Source organism: Triturus cristatus, chromosome 7 (assembly GCF_964204655.1).
Source record: "Triturus cristatus chromosome 7, aTriCri1.1, whole genome shotgun sequence".
NCBI classification, from domain to species: domain Eukaryota; kingdom Metazoa; phylum Chordata; class Amphibia; order Caudata; family Salamandridae; genus Triturus; species Triturus cristatus.
This window is the reverse complement of record NC_140590.1, coordinates 932,982,764-932,996,718: the sequence shown is the minus strand read 5'-3', so window position 1 is coordinate 932,996,718 and position 13,955 is coordinate 932,982,764.

Genomic DNA, 13,955 nt, shown 5'->3' with positions numbered 1-13,955 from the left:
GAGCAAACACAATACTGCACGTCACCTTATATCAAGGAGCAAGGAGTAAAGAAGAAGCGAGTAAAGGAGCAAAAGGAGGCGGATATACTAACATAATACAGAATGTGCAAGATGTCAAGAATCTAACGAGGTGTATTCGGGATCGGTGTCCAAGATAACCATGCGTTTTGAAGAAGAAGGTCATCATAAGACCTTACTCAAGGTTCTAAAACGTGGTACCAGCCCGGTAATTCGAAGAATTGTAGCAAGCCGGAATGGAGGGCTGTCCGTAAGTATACATGCCAAGGGTAGGGAGTGCGAAGGAATGAGGTTAAGATAAACCTTGTGACAAGGAATTAACCAGGACGTGCGGCCGATAAGGCGTGACTATTCTGAAGGTGAGGACGGGCGGTGAACGAAGGTGGCGAGAACCGAGTAGTGATGGAACATGAGCGGCTTCTAGCAAAAAGGACGAACGCGGAAAGCGGTACCAATGTGGGGTGCTCTGTGTGAAAAAAGAGTAAAGATTGACAGGGGAGGCAGACTCACCATAGGCATAAGTGAGAATAATTCCGTAGCGGGAATTGGAGGCAGTGGGAGCCCCGAGTAAGGGAATCGTCAGGAGGACTATGGAGAAAAGAAGGGAATTAGGGGCCAGTCAAAAATAATAATGACAGAGTGGGGTAGGGAGAACGGGAGGGCTCACCGGAGTAGTGGAAAATGACAGATGTCCAAAAATTGCTGGGTGCGCGGTCCGTAGTAACGGCAATGGCCGCGGCTGTAAGGAGAGCTGGGCAAATCACTTAATGTCCCCGTGCCTGAATGTGTAATGTAAATACGGTGCTATGTAAAGCGCTCCAATACCTTCGGGTCGAGTTCGCACTATATAAATATGCAACAAAAAAAAAAACAACAACAAAAATGGTAAGATATGGAGGGTGGGGAGTAGGGTTTCTATTGTTATTTACACTTTTTTTGTTTTCAGCAGGTAGAGAGTAGTAGGGTTAAAGATTAGGCTCCGCCCTACCCGGTGTGTAGGTCGTCCAGGGAGCGGGCCGCTTTGCAGGTTTAATTATGAAGTCGCACGTCCTTAGGTTATCAACGTGGAATGTGAATGAGGCTGCCCGCGGCCCACAGAGGGGACCCCCATAGGAGGGTCCACCTTAAATGCCACATTGGGCACAAACCCGACGTGTCTAGTGCTTGAACTCCCCGTGGTATGGCACTACCTGTTGTCATTTCCGGGCCATCTATATATACCTCCCTGCCCATCTGTTGATCCTTTTCGTGCTGAGGTATCACACCGTCTGGTCACGCCATCTCTGTCATGACTTGCAGTGAGTCTGTGCCCCTTCCTCCGGGATGATCCCCCCAGCCACAGATGCGGCTCTTGCGTGAGCTTTGCAGGGACCGGGCACAGGTGGTGGGCAGCGGTGGCAGGTCAGGCGGTTTGGCCCGGTCCGGACTGGCTTTTGCCGGGGTGGGAGGCACCGGGGGTTCGCCCATCCACCCTAGGGTCATGATTCCTCCCGATCTCGGTCTCGCCATCCCCTCCTGGTGACGGGGGAGGGGCCGCAGGCTCGAGGCCATGAGAGTGCTGGGAGTACTCTGAGTCAGCCAGAGTTTGGGCTGCGCTCTGTGCCATCTGTTGCAGTCAGCGCTCTAGCCTTCTGCTAGAGCGCAAGAGACATTGCGTAGTTTGCGCTCACGTCGACGGACGTAAGCGTGCAGGTATTTAATAAAGGGGCGGGCGAAGGAGAGGCGGTTCGCGCCCAACTGAGACACTGGCTCGATGTGATTATTCAGCGCTGCTCGCACTAGGCCCCATGCACATGGCGCGCCCCTCACACACCCCCAGCACCTGCTGCCCAGCAGAGCCCTGATAACATAACACTGGCGACGAGGTGGGCCCCCACCCCACCCTTCCTGCACTGATCTCCAGAGCCACGAACAGCCCAGTGACTCCTCCGAAGGACGAAAACAGATGCTGTAACCTGAAACTCGCTCTCACACGACCTGCCTGCCTGGAGGTCGCGAGGTCCCACTACCGGCTGACGGAGCAGCAGGAGGATTGCAGGCCAGAAAGGTGCCTCGCCCAGCAAGGCGGCGCAGCGCGCACCAGCACAGAAGTGGACTAGTTGGCAAGGAGGTCAGTGGATACTGCCTTAGTACGACGAGCACATGGCTCCCGCACCGCGATGAGTGACACGGAACAACAGGACCAGGCCAGAGCGCTGCCGCATCACCCCCCGACAGGGGTCCTGCCCCCATTCAGCGAAGCCGCTGACCCCACAACAGCTGCCCCGCAATGGCAGACCTGGCCGGGCAGACTAGAGAACTATTTCATTGGTTCGAGGGAGACAGACGGGGCGGTAAAAAGGTCTCTCCTCCTCCACTACGCCAGGGAAGAAGTCTACCTCCTCTTCAAACACCTGCCTAACACGGGGAACCAGGATGACTATGCGGCGGCAGTGACGGCTCTGAATGCGCATTTTGACCCGCAGGTCAACCCGGACTATGAACACTTTAAGCTCCGCCAAGCGAGGCAGCACGAAGGAGAATCAGTGGATGCGTTTCATACACGATTGAGAGCCCTCGCGGACACGCACCTCGTAGGGGACAGGGCCAAAGAGGAAATCAGGGCACAGTTGATTCTGGGAATCCGGAGCAAGACGCTTCGTGGACTGATACTTCGCAGGCCCAATATCCCGATGAACGACATACTAGTCCTGGCCAGGACGCATGATCTGTCGGCTGCGCGAGCAGAGGAAATGGACCAGGCCCTGGTAAAAGGGAGAGACAAACAGGTGGAAGTGAAAACAGAAAAGGCAGATGCGGTGCGACCGCGGGAAAGACCACAGAGGCCCCGAGACCGGCGACCCCCAGCCCAAGCCCGGCTGTGTGGATACTGCGGGTACGAAGATCACCCACTCAAGACATGCCCAGCCAGAGGGAAAGTGTGCACAAATTGCGGAATTGAAAATCACTTCGCGTCAGTCTGCAGGAGGAAGGCACAGAAAGGCGGGAACAAGTGGGACAAGCCGCAGAGGAAGCTGGTAAGACAGCTCTCACACACGTCGCTGTCATCCCAACCGCCGCCAAGGTATGAGAAAGCCAGAGGCCACCAAGACTCGAGCACTGAGTCTGAAGACGGAGAAGACACGTATTTCGTATCATTCACAAAAGCCCTGAAAAGCATCAGGCGACCGCAACCGCGATGCGACCTCCTGATAGCCGGCACAGATGTCAACGCGGTGATAGACACAGGTGCATCCGTGACCGTTATGGGTGTACAGCAGTACAACCATCTCAGGCCGAGACCGGAGCTCCGACAGTCCACGGCCAAGATATACGCCTACGGGAGCGACACGCCGTTACCGCTACGAGGAAAGATGACGGTAGCGGTGAGTGCAGCAAACTCAGAAATAGTCATCGACATTCACATCATCAACCAGGAGGTGGACACCCTACTCAGCGGGCACGCAGCTGAAGACCTCGGGCTGATCACATTCCTCAGAAGGATCCAGGACAAGCAAGCTGAAGACCTGCTGGATACTTTCAAGGGCCTCTTCTCAGGGCTAGGGAAGATTAAGAGGCCACCGATACACCTTCACATCGATCCCGCTGTGGCACCAACAGCCCTCAGGCACAGGCGGATACCGTTCCACCTACGGCCGCTGGTGGAGGAAGAACTCCAAAGGTTGGAAGAGCAGGGAGTGATCGAGAAGGTGACCGGACCCACTCCGTGGGTGTCACCCATGGTGATCGCGGAAAAACCACGTCAGCCGGGGAAGATCCGGTTGTGCATAGACATGCGGCTTCCGAACAAAGCCATCAAGCGCGAGAGACACATCACACCAACTATGGATGACATTGTGTCTGATCTAAACGGCGCTCGGTGGTTCTCCAAACTAGACTTGAACGCGGGATACCACCAGCTCACCGTGGCAAAGGAAAGCCGTTACATCACTACGTTCAGCACGCACGTAGGACTAAGGCGATACAAACGCCTGAACTTCGGGATCTCCTCAGCAGCGGAGATCTTCCAAAATACCATCAAGGACATCCTGCTCGGGTTACCTGGTGTCTTAAACGTGAGTGATGACATCCTCATCTACTCCAGGACAGTGGAAGAACACTACCGGCATGTCGGAGCCACCCTATCACGGCTGCAAGAACATGGCGTCACCCTGCACCGAGAGAAGTGCCAACTATTTCGACAAACCATCGAATTCTTCGGCTACATCTTCACCAAGGAAGGCATCCAAGTGGATCCCCGGAAGTCCCATGCCATCAAAGTGGCCGCAGCTCCGGCGTCAGTGGGGGAGGTCCGCAGCTTCCTGGGGATGGCCACTTACTGTGGACGGTTCATCCCGAACCTGGCCACGCTAGCCGAACCTCTCAGGCACCTCACCAAAACCGATGTGATGTGGCGATGGACGGAGGCAGAAGAGGAAGCGTTTGAGGCGATCAAGAAAGCACTTCTGGATCAGACCACCCTGGTCTACTTCAACCCGAGCAAGAAGTCCCACATTGCTGAGTTCACAGTGTTATTCTTGGGGTACGAACTCAATAATGAGGGTCGAGGCTTGGCACCGCACTTCCTTGAGAAATGCGCACGCCTTCGTATCCCTACGACACTGAAAAAACTACAATCATTACTGGGCTTTCTGAATTTCGGTCGTTCCTACATTCCTGATTATGCCCAGCGTATCAAGACGCTTTATGCCTTGGTACAACCAACTTTTACCAGATCTTGCTGGCTGCCATAGCATTCATCTGCATTGTATTCTTTGCAGACTGATCTTCTTACTGCTAAATATTTGAAAACTCGTGATAACCACACCAACCTGGTCATTAGAATTGTTCCAGGCGCGGAAGGTTTCACGTACTTAACGTTCAATGAGGGCGACACAGTCCCCATTGCTTACAAATCTCATCTGTACACTTCGGCTGAGCTGCGATTTTCCACTGTTGAAAAAGTCTTGACAGCAGTTCAGATGGCGATCCTGAAAGAACGAGCGCTATCACAAGGAAAGCCCATGCTAGTGGTAACACCGTTTCCTGCTCTCGAAGCAGTCACTAAAGCTAGTGTACCGAATTCTAAGGCTTTGCATCCAAGGTGGATACAATGGGCGACCTCCTTGGCTTCGCCTGACGTCGAATACATCTTTGACGCGGCGTTGCAGACTCAGGAGAGTTTGGAGTATGAATTTGTTCATCCTGCTCCTCTGTCATTGCGCCCTATCGAGGAATACCATTGTGTCATATACACAGACGGGTCGGCGCAACCCGCAACTGGATCAAGGCACGCTTATTCAGCGGCTTGCGCAATTGTAGTCGGTACTTTCGTAATGGAGAGTTCCAATCTGATGCAGTGCATACGCAGTCATTGGGTGATTGTACCGCGCAGTTGGCGGAGCTTCATGCTCTAGTGCTTGCACTTGAGTTTGCTGATCACAGGGTCACTACTCTTATAGTGAGTGATTCTTACTATTGTGTTCAATCTTACAACGACAATTTGCTTTTTTGGATTATGAATGGTTCTCGTGATTCCAAAGGTGGCACAGTGAAGCATAACACGCTTTGGGCTCGAGTGGCAGAACTTAAAGGGAGTCTGCCACTTGTGAATGTAATTCACACTCTTGGTCACCAACGAGTTGGTGTCCATGCTGTCGGTAACAGTTTGGCTGACGAGGCAGCAAAAACTGCAGTGGCGACATATTTAGTAGCAGCAGTTACAAGATCAAAATCTAAGATTGATGCTGACATCTTGGCAGCTATTGCTGCTTCTGAGACAGAGACAAACTTCCCTAGAGGTTTCCCTTCTCGATACCATTATCACTTAAGTCCTGATAACGTCCCGTTAGTGAGGATTAACGACATTGGTGATAGATTGATTCCCAACGCGGACTGCAGACCAAATTTGATAACGGCTGCCCACGAAGGTGTTGCTTCTGCGCATGCTGGAGTGTCAGTAACTGTGTCTCTTTTGCAGCAATGTTACTGGTGGTACGGTTTGTATAAACAAGCGCGGGCTTATGTACTTCGTTGTGACATTTGCCAACAGATTAAACCTTCTTCTGTTGCGCGTCCACCTCCAACGCAGCTGCATATATCTAATCAACCACTTGCGTGTGTTTATTTAGATCACTGCGGTCCTTTTACCTCTGATACTGCGTACAAGTACATCTTGGTTTCAGTGGATTCGTGCACACGTTTTCTGTGGGTGTGGCCACAAAGGAGTGCTGATGCCAGGACTGTCATCAAAGTATTGCGTGTCTTTATAGGGAGTTTTGCATGTGGTACCCTTCACTCTGATCAGGGCCCGGCGTTCGCCTCTAAGGCGTACAAAGAAGCAATGAGAAGTTTGGGGGTCCAAGTCAAATTTTCGTCTCCATACCGGCCTGAGGGCAATAGTGTTGTGGAACGGATGAACCGTGACCTAAAGCAGTCGTTGACAGCCAAGGTATTAGGTACAGGCCGGAACTGGCTTGCCCACTTGTATGACGTCACAACATGCACTTAATAACCTCCCTAGAAGGTCTCTGGGTGGGAGGACCCCTTACATGATGCTCTTTGGAGTGAGAATGTTTGTTCCGGACCTTGACGGTCTAGACATGGCGGCGGCTGCCGCGCCTTTTGACCTAGATGACCACTGTGCTGTATTGCAGAATCTACAAGAAGCAAGAGACACTCTAGCAAAGGAACACGTGCCCTCTACATCCGAGGAAGCGCTCCAGATTCCAGTAGTCGGCTGGCTACCTCGAGTTGGTGACCTGGTCCGTGAGAAGGTGGAGAACAAGAGGGAGTTTGGCCCCTCTTATCGTGCACCAGTCCCGGTGCTTGGAGTATTGGGTACACGTACAGTTGTTTTACCCCCACTTCCTGGTCGCAAGGGTAACAGGTACATTTCAATTGAGAATGACAAGCTACACAGGGTGGCCGATTCTCCATAATATGACACCTTCGGTTTCCTGCACTTCGATGCTGAGAAACTCTGTTGTGATGCCACCCTTTATCATCATGCCTGAGGTTTCCATTGAGATGCTTACAGTTACTGATCCGCCTGTACCACCTACTGTTGGTGGTTTGCCTGATGATCCTGAGTATGCTTATCCTGCAGAAGTCCCTTTGCCCCTATTACATACAACAACACTTACCCAGTCCCATTCTTCCTTTGAAACTGAATCATTGACTTCCACTGCCCCTTCCAAAATGTCTATATTTTTTGCCTGGTTCAAGAGACATTTTTTGGTTGCACCTTGGACTTACATCTGGTTGGTGCTGATTTGTATTTTTTTATTCATGACAATTGGCTTTGTGGTAGTGTTTTTTAGACTTATCAATGGACACTACCTGAATGAGCGTTCTACAATTCACTTAATTGATGGAACTTTGGCCCCCCATTCCTCATCGCACATCATGAAAAGAGACCAGACGTTTGTGAACATCACCGCCTGGCCTGTACGTGATGGGATTGCTTGGGATGCAGTGAACTTTCAAATTCATGGTCCCACCGAAGTTATTAATGTGCCAACTGTTTTTCATGTTTCTATGGGTGATGTAGTTAAACAAAACATCCGCTCAGATGATTGGGATGTACAAGCAATAGAAGCACTGTTTTCTGATTTAAAATATTATGCTGCATTTGATACTGAAGATCTGTATTTAAATACTACAAACTACGATGAGCAATTTTATTTTCAACATTATGGCACACATTTCCTACACAGAGCAAATACTTTTCGAAATTTTGTTAATTTCACTCAATGGGAACATTGTCCTGTCTCTATGCCTGGCAGCTCTGCCACTTTATTGAAAAAATTCACATACTTTTCGGATTTTAGTGTGTCAAACCCTGATTCCTTTTATTTTAAGGTGGCGGTAGAATCCACTTCTAAGGTCAGATTGACACACACAAAATTATTATATTCCAAATCCTTTATGGATGAATTGGCTCTTGGAGGTTATGACGTATGGAAAGCTACTATCGATCTTAAATCGGTTTGGGGAACTAAACCGTGGCAGGTACAAGGAACAGAAGCTTTGCATCGTGCCTGTCTTATCCCAAACCATATATTATTTTTAAATTCGTCTATTTTTCAGACCACCTGTTTTGGATTGGCTATATCTAAAAAATTAATTTCCCCCTCGATACCGGATCTGGGTGCTTACCCTGGTTGGGAGAATCACTCAGATCTGTCCCTTACTATGTTGCAGTCCCTTGTTCACAACGGCACATTCAATATTTCAACATTGAATCCTGATGGTTGGTTGGTTTGGCAAACAAGCTCAGATTCCTGTCAACGTTGGTTTCTGGATTTGGCTCCAGGGTATACACAACTTAGGGTTGACCCTCGTTTTACATCTTCACACACAGTGACTACCTACTCTGTAGGTAAGTTATGTCAGTAGTGGCTGCAACATTCCACGTTAACTTCAGTTAAGCTTCATTTATCACGATTAAATGACAAAATAGATTTGAATGATTTTATTACCGTGTCTGTATTATTCTGTTGTGGACTAACAAATAGATACGAACAGGTATTTCGGATTCCCACCACTCCTGAGAAATATCTAAGTCGCTTGTTCTGGTTTGTCTATACATTGGGACCGCCTAGCTAGATCTAGGCTAACGAATGGGATACTAAGCTAGTCGGATAAGGGGTTCTTGGTTCTGAGGGGAGATTGTGGTACACCACAATTCTCTAAGGTCCTGGTGTCCTGCGCATAGTTCTGTGCATAAGCAGAATCCCTGTAACAACGGAAGTCCTGGTCGACGCAAGCCCGGTAGGACTAGGGGCGGTCCTAATGCAAGAGCAGGAACCGGGGCAATGGGCAGCCCAGGCATACGCCAGCAAGGCCCTCACGGACACGGAGAAGCGCTATTCCCAAATCGAGCGCGAGGCCCTAGCAATTTGGTGGAGCTGCCGTCACTTTCATATGTACGTGTGCGGACACCCCTTCACGGTGGTGACGGATCACCAGCCGCTAGTGCCACTATTTCGGGGAACGGCGCCACATCCACCCCCACGAATAGAACGATGGGCCATCAACCTTCAACAATACCACCTCACTGTGGTATACAGACCAGGGGCCAAGAACCCAGCCGACTTTCTATCCCAACACCCAGAGACCCCTAGCAAAACCACACCGATGGATGGGGAGGAGGAGGCTGAAGGTGACCTAGACATGGTAGCGGCCCTGGCGTGCCCCCGGGCCTTAACTCTAGAAGAAATCGTGGAGGCAGCTGAACAAGACCCGGTGTTAATCAAGGTAAAGGACACCATACTGGCGGGAACCTGGCAGCATTTTCTCCAGGCGGCGAACTCTTGGGCTCAGGAAGGGAGAGATGACCTCCAACGCATGTGCAGAGTGCGTCATGAGCTAAGCGTGACCAGAGGGGGGTTCGTAATCCGAGGGTCCAGAATCGTCATCCCGGCGGCCCTCAGGACCAGGGCCCCGCAACTGGCGCACAAAGGGCACCAAGGAACCGAGAGAATGAAGGCTCGGATGAGGGAGAAAGTATGGTTCCCGAGCATAGATCCCTACGTGGATGACGCGGTTCGCAGCTGCCAATCGTGTCAATCGTGTCAGTTGACCAGCGGAGCCCAGCCGCCGGCTCCTATCATCACCGAGGAGCACGGGAGAGGCCCGTGGGAGAAAATCAGTGTGGACTTCGGGAGCCTACCCGAAGGACGGGTCACGCTAGTGATCATTGACAGTTATTCAAAGTACCCACTAGCAGAGGCACTGCTGTCCACAGCGTTCATGCACGTGGGCCCCGTCCTGGAAAAAGTATTCGGGATGTTCAGATACCCCGTGGAACTGCGGAGTGACAATGGGCCTCCATTTCAAGGACACGAGTTCGGGGAGCTCCTAAAATCACATGGCATTCGACATCGGCGCATCACCCCGCAGTGGCCACAGGCCAATGGAGAGGTAGAGAGGCTCATGCGCACCATCAACAAAATACTGCGCATCGCCGCATCTGAACAATCAGACCCAGAACAAGAACTGCAGCGGTTTCTGGGGGAGTACCGCAGCACCCCCCATTGCTCCACTCGTCAAGCACCTTGGGCCCTGATGTTTAAAGGGACTCGCCGAGACGGGTTACCAGTTGCCCCAGGCTGGACAGCCCCGCCGTTCGACACGGAGAGCGCGCTCCGGAGGCCCCAGGAGCGCAACGACAGAGTCAGCAAAGTGCGAAGGGCGGCGCCCAGGGAGGTCCACACAGGGGACATGGTGGTTCTAAGAGAGCGGCGACCCGGAGGGAAGTTCAAGACCCGGTACGAAAAGGGCTACTGGAGAGTAGTCAACCGGCAGGGGACCATGGTGACAGCACGCCGGGGAGACGAGCTGGTCACCCGAAACATATCGTGGTTCAAGGTGGTGAGGAGGCCCGCGGATGACCAGGAGGCTGCAGATGTTGTGAAGAGCCGGACCCAGTGATCCTCCCCGCGGGTGTGCCTAACCCCATTTCACAGGGTAGCCCCGGGGCAGGCCCGGGCACCTCCGAGCGCCCGGACAGCGGACCAGAACAAGGGGCCGCACCAACAACCCAAGCCCCGTACCCAGCGGGGAGCCTCGAGGTATGGGCTACGAGAAAACCCCAGGCCCAGCAGCCGATTGCGAGACTTTGCATGCCAAGTAAGTGGCGCCGTGAATTGAAGTTTGAACTGTGGTCAAGAACTAACTTGGAGAGGGATGTTGCAGTCAGCGCTCTAGCCTTCTGCTAGAGCGCAAGAGACATTGCGTAGTTTGCGCTCACGTCGACGGACGTGAGCGCGCAGTTATTTAATAAAGGGGCGGGCGAACAAGAGGCGGTTCGCGCCCAACTGAGGCACTGGCTCGGTGTGATTATTCAGCGCTGCTCGCGCTAGGCCCCATGCACATGGCGCGCCGCTCACACACCCCCAGCACCTGCTGCCCAGCAGAGCCCTGATAACATAACACCATCGAGGTCTGCAGTGCTGGGTTGAGCGGGTGGCGCGCAGTTGACACGAGGGGGCCCCGGTAGTTCCTGGGCCCTCCCGTTTGGACAGTTTTCGGCGGCCACCGCCCCAGCAACTCGGCAACCCTGAGGCGGCAGATTAGGCCAACCGGGTGCCCTGGAGGGCGCCTGGCCGACACAAGGTTGCCATGGGAATGCTCGCGTGAGTGTCTGTTGGGTTCGGCGCTCCGTCCGGAGTCTTGTTGTGTGTCTGGGGCTGAAGGGCTAATTGTTTGCTTTTGCCCATGACTCCGTGCTTGCCCCGGTGTTGCCATGATGCCTTCGTAGCTATGTCGGGTTGCAAGAGGTGAGCTGATGACTTGGGGCTGGGAATCCAGGTTCGAGCTCGCCGTCCGTTCAAGATCGCTCATCTCCCCGTGCCTAACAGGAGTATTTGTTTTACGTGTGCAGGTGACTTCCTCATGTGGAGCCTTCAGTGCCTTTGGGATGACTGTGCACCACTGAGAACTGCAGGGGTTTGCTGCTTTGGGGGGTGCTACTGGTGATTAAATCGGGCATACCCTTGTAAAGAGTTAATCCTTTACATCTGTTGTATTTCTTTTGTGTTCATTACATTACCTCACTATGTTCTATATTCTATCTTGTAAACCTTCGGTGTGCGCACCTCCAAACATGTTTATGTTTGAAGGTGCATCGCTCGAAGTTCTGCTCTTCCTTGAAGCCAGCAACTGTTGAATCCTCATTGGGCAGTTGTACTTCAACAAGAGCAGCATCACTCCCGTGAAGTGCTGTATATGAAATAAACCTTCATTGGAAACTTACCTTCTTTGTCGACCTGATCTTTGGATTAACCTGTAATTATCCGCACTTTACCTCTGGCGACGAGCGGGTCGGCATTTCACCATTTTGGAGAGATTTCTACGTTGGATCCTTCTTTAGAGTTCCTCTGCATCGTACAAATTCTCTTCAAGTTTGTTGCTACTGCTTCTGATTCATCACTTCTCTTCCACGGTGGTGTTTCCCGCTTTCCAGAACAGAACACAACCTTTACTTCGTTCATCGCTGAATTTTGAAGTTTTTGGTAAGTTTCTGCAACAGAAGCCAATCGTCTCCTTCTTCAGACAAGAACGTGATGATGTCATCACGCAATGTAAGCTGCCATCTTTAAAGTACTAACAACGCGATTGACAAGAAGATTTCTTCTTCTTTCAGCTTTCAAGTGACGTCATCACGTTGCCACGTTTCAGCAACCATCTTTATTTCATTTTCAACTCAAAACACGATCGTTTCAACATACGATTGCAAATCAGCTGTGCTTCACCATCGTCTTTTCACCGGTATGTTATTTCACAACTTTTAATAATTGAAACCATCAAAGGAATTTATTTTCATATAAAGTACTTTTCTGTGGCATCTTAAAACTTCATTACTTTTATTTCTTGGAAGTGACTCTCAACTTTATATAACACTTCAAGTGACTTATTTAAAACATTCTGCATCATTACTCAGTATGGCATCAAATCAACAGATTGTACATCTAAATAATTTTCTTCCAGTCAATGGTAAACCTAATGAATCTTGGAAAATATGGTTTCGCAGTTTTGAAAGCTATTTGATTGCCATTGACGCTGAAGAATACTCAGCTAAACGTAAATTAGCAATTTTATATAGCCATTTGGGAAGTGCTGGTCGTCAAGTTTTTGATAACTTACCAAACTCTATTCCTCCTCCTGGCAATGGTGATGGTTGGAACGTTTACACGGATGCTGTCCAGAGACGTTTTTGGAACAACCAAACGTAATGCTAGAATGTTTTAATTTCATGAAACGGAAACAAGATCCCAATGACACTGTTGAGGAATTTATTTCAGCACTCAGAAATTTAGCAGCAGATTGCAACTTTGGTGCTTCTCTTGACATGTCCATCAGGGATCAGTTCGTTTATAGTTGTTTTCATAAACAAAGTCAAGAACGTATTCTAAGTTGCAGAGATCTTACCTTATTGGAAGTCATAGACATGGCAAAAAGTATTTAGAGGAGCTTCATGTCTTCAAGATGTATTTCAAATGAAAATATTTCACCTGTCAATTGAATACAAAACGATTCTACAATTAATGCTATTGCTATCAAAAACAAATTTACAAAACCTTTTCAAAGAAAACCTAACACAGTTTGTTATAGGTGTGGATCAAAGTCACATCTTGGAAAGAGTCCCATTTGTTTTGCTCTTGGTAATAAATGTACAAATTGTAATAAGATGGGACATTTTAGTTCAATATCCTCACATGAACATCAACATCCTGATGTTAATGTTGCTTCTCTTGATGTTTCTTTTCTAGATTCATCTTTACGGAGTCTTGACATTAATACTGTGGAGTTGATTCCAAAAAATATTCCAAAAAAGGTTATATTATCTATTGATTCTTGTGAGGATTTGACTAACCATGACCATGCCAAAGATCCAACATGTGAAGTTCTAATTGGTGATAAGTTACTTAACATGATGGCAGACTCTGGCGCTCCTGTGACCATTATTTCCGACACCATGTTTGAAAACCATTGGTCTTTTTCTGTATCTCTCCTAAAGTTAGACATTGTTCCCAAAGCATATGGAGATAAAGATATGGATATGTTAGGTTTCTTTTTTGCTGATCTCACTTGTCTTGGTAAGTGCATCAATACCTAAGTTTATGTCGCTATAAAGGGAAAAAACATCATTGGTTGGCAAGATCTCGCTAAGATGGGTTTAAAATTAGTTCCCGGATCTGAGAATCCTGTTCAACTCAATGATGTCAAAATTTCACCTATTTCAGAGGATTTTGAGTTAATTATTAATTACTTAATTTCACAGTTTCCTTAAGTTTTTAGTACAAAAATAGGAAAAATTGAAAAATGTGAGCATTTAATCAAACTCAAACCAGGTGCAATACCTGTTGCACATAAACTCAGATCTACCCCAGTGAGCGTGAGAGAGGATCTCAAAACCTTATTAGACAAAATGGTCTCAGAAGGTATCATTG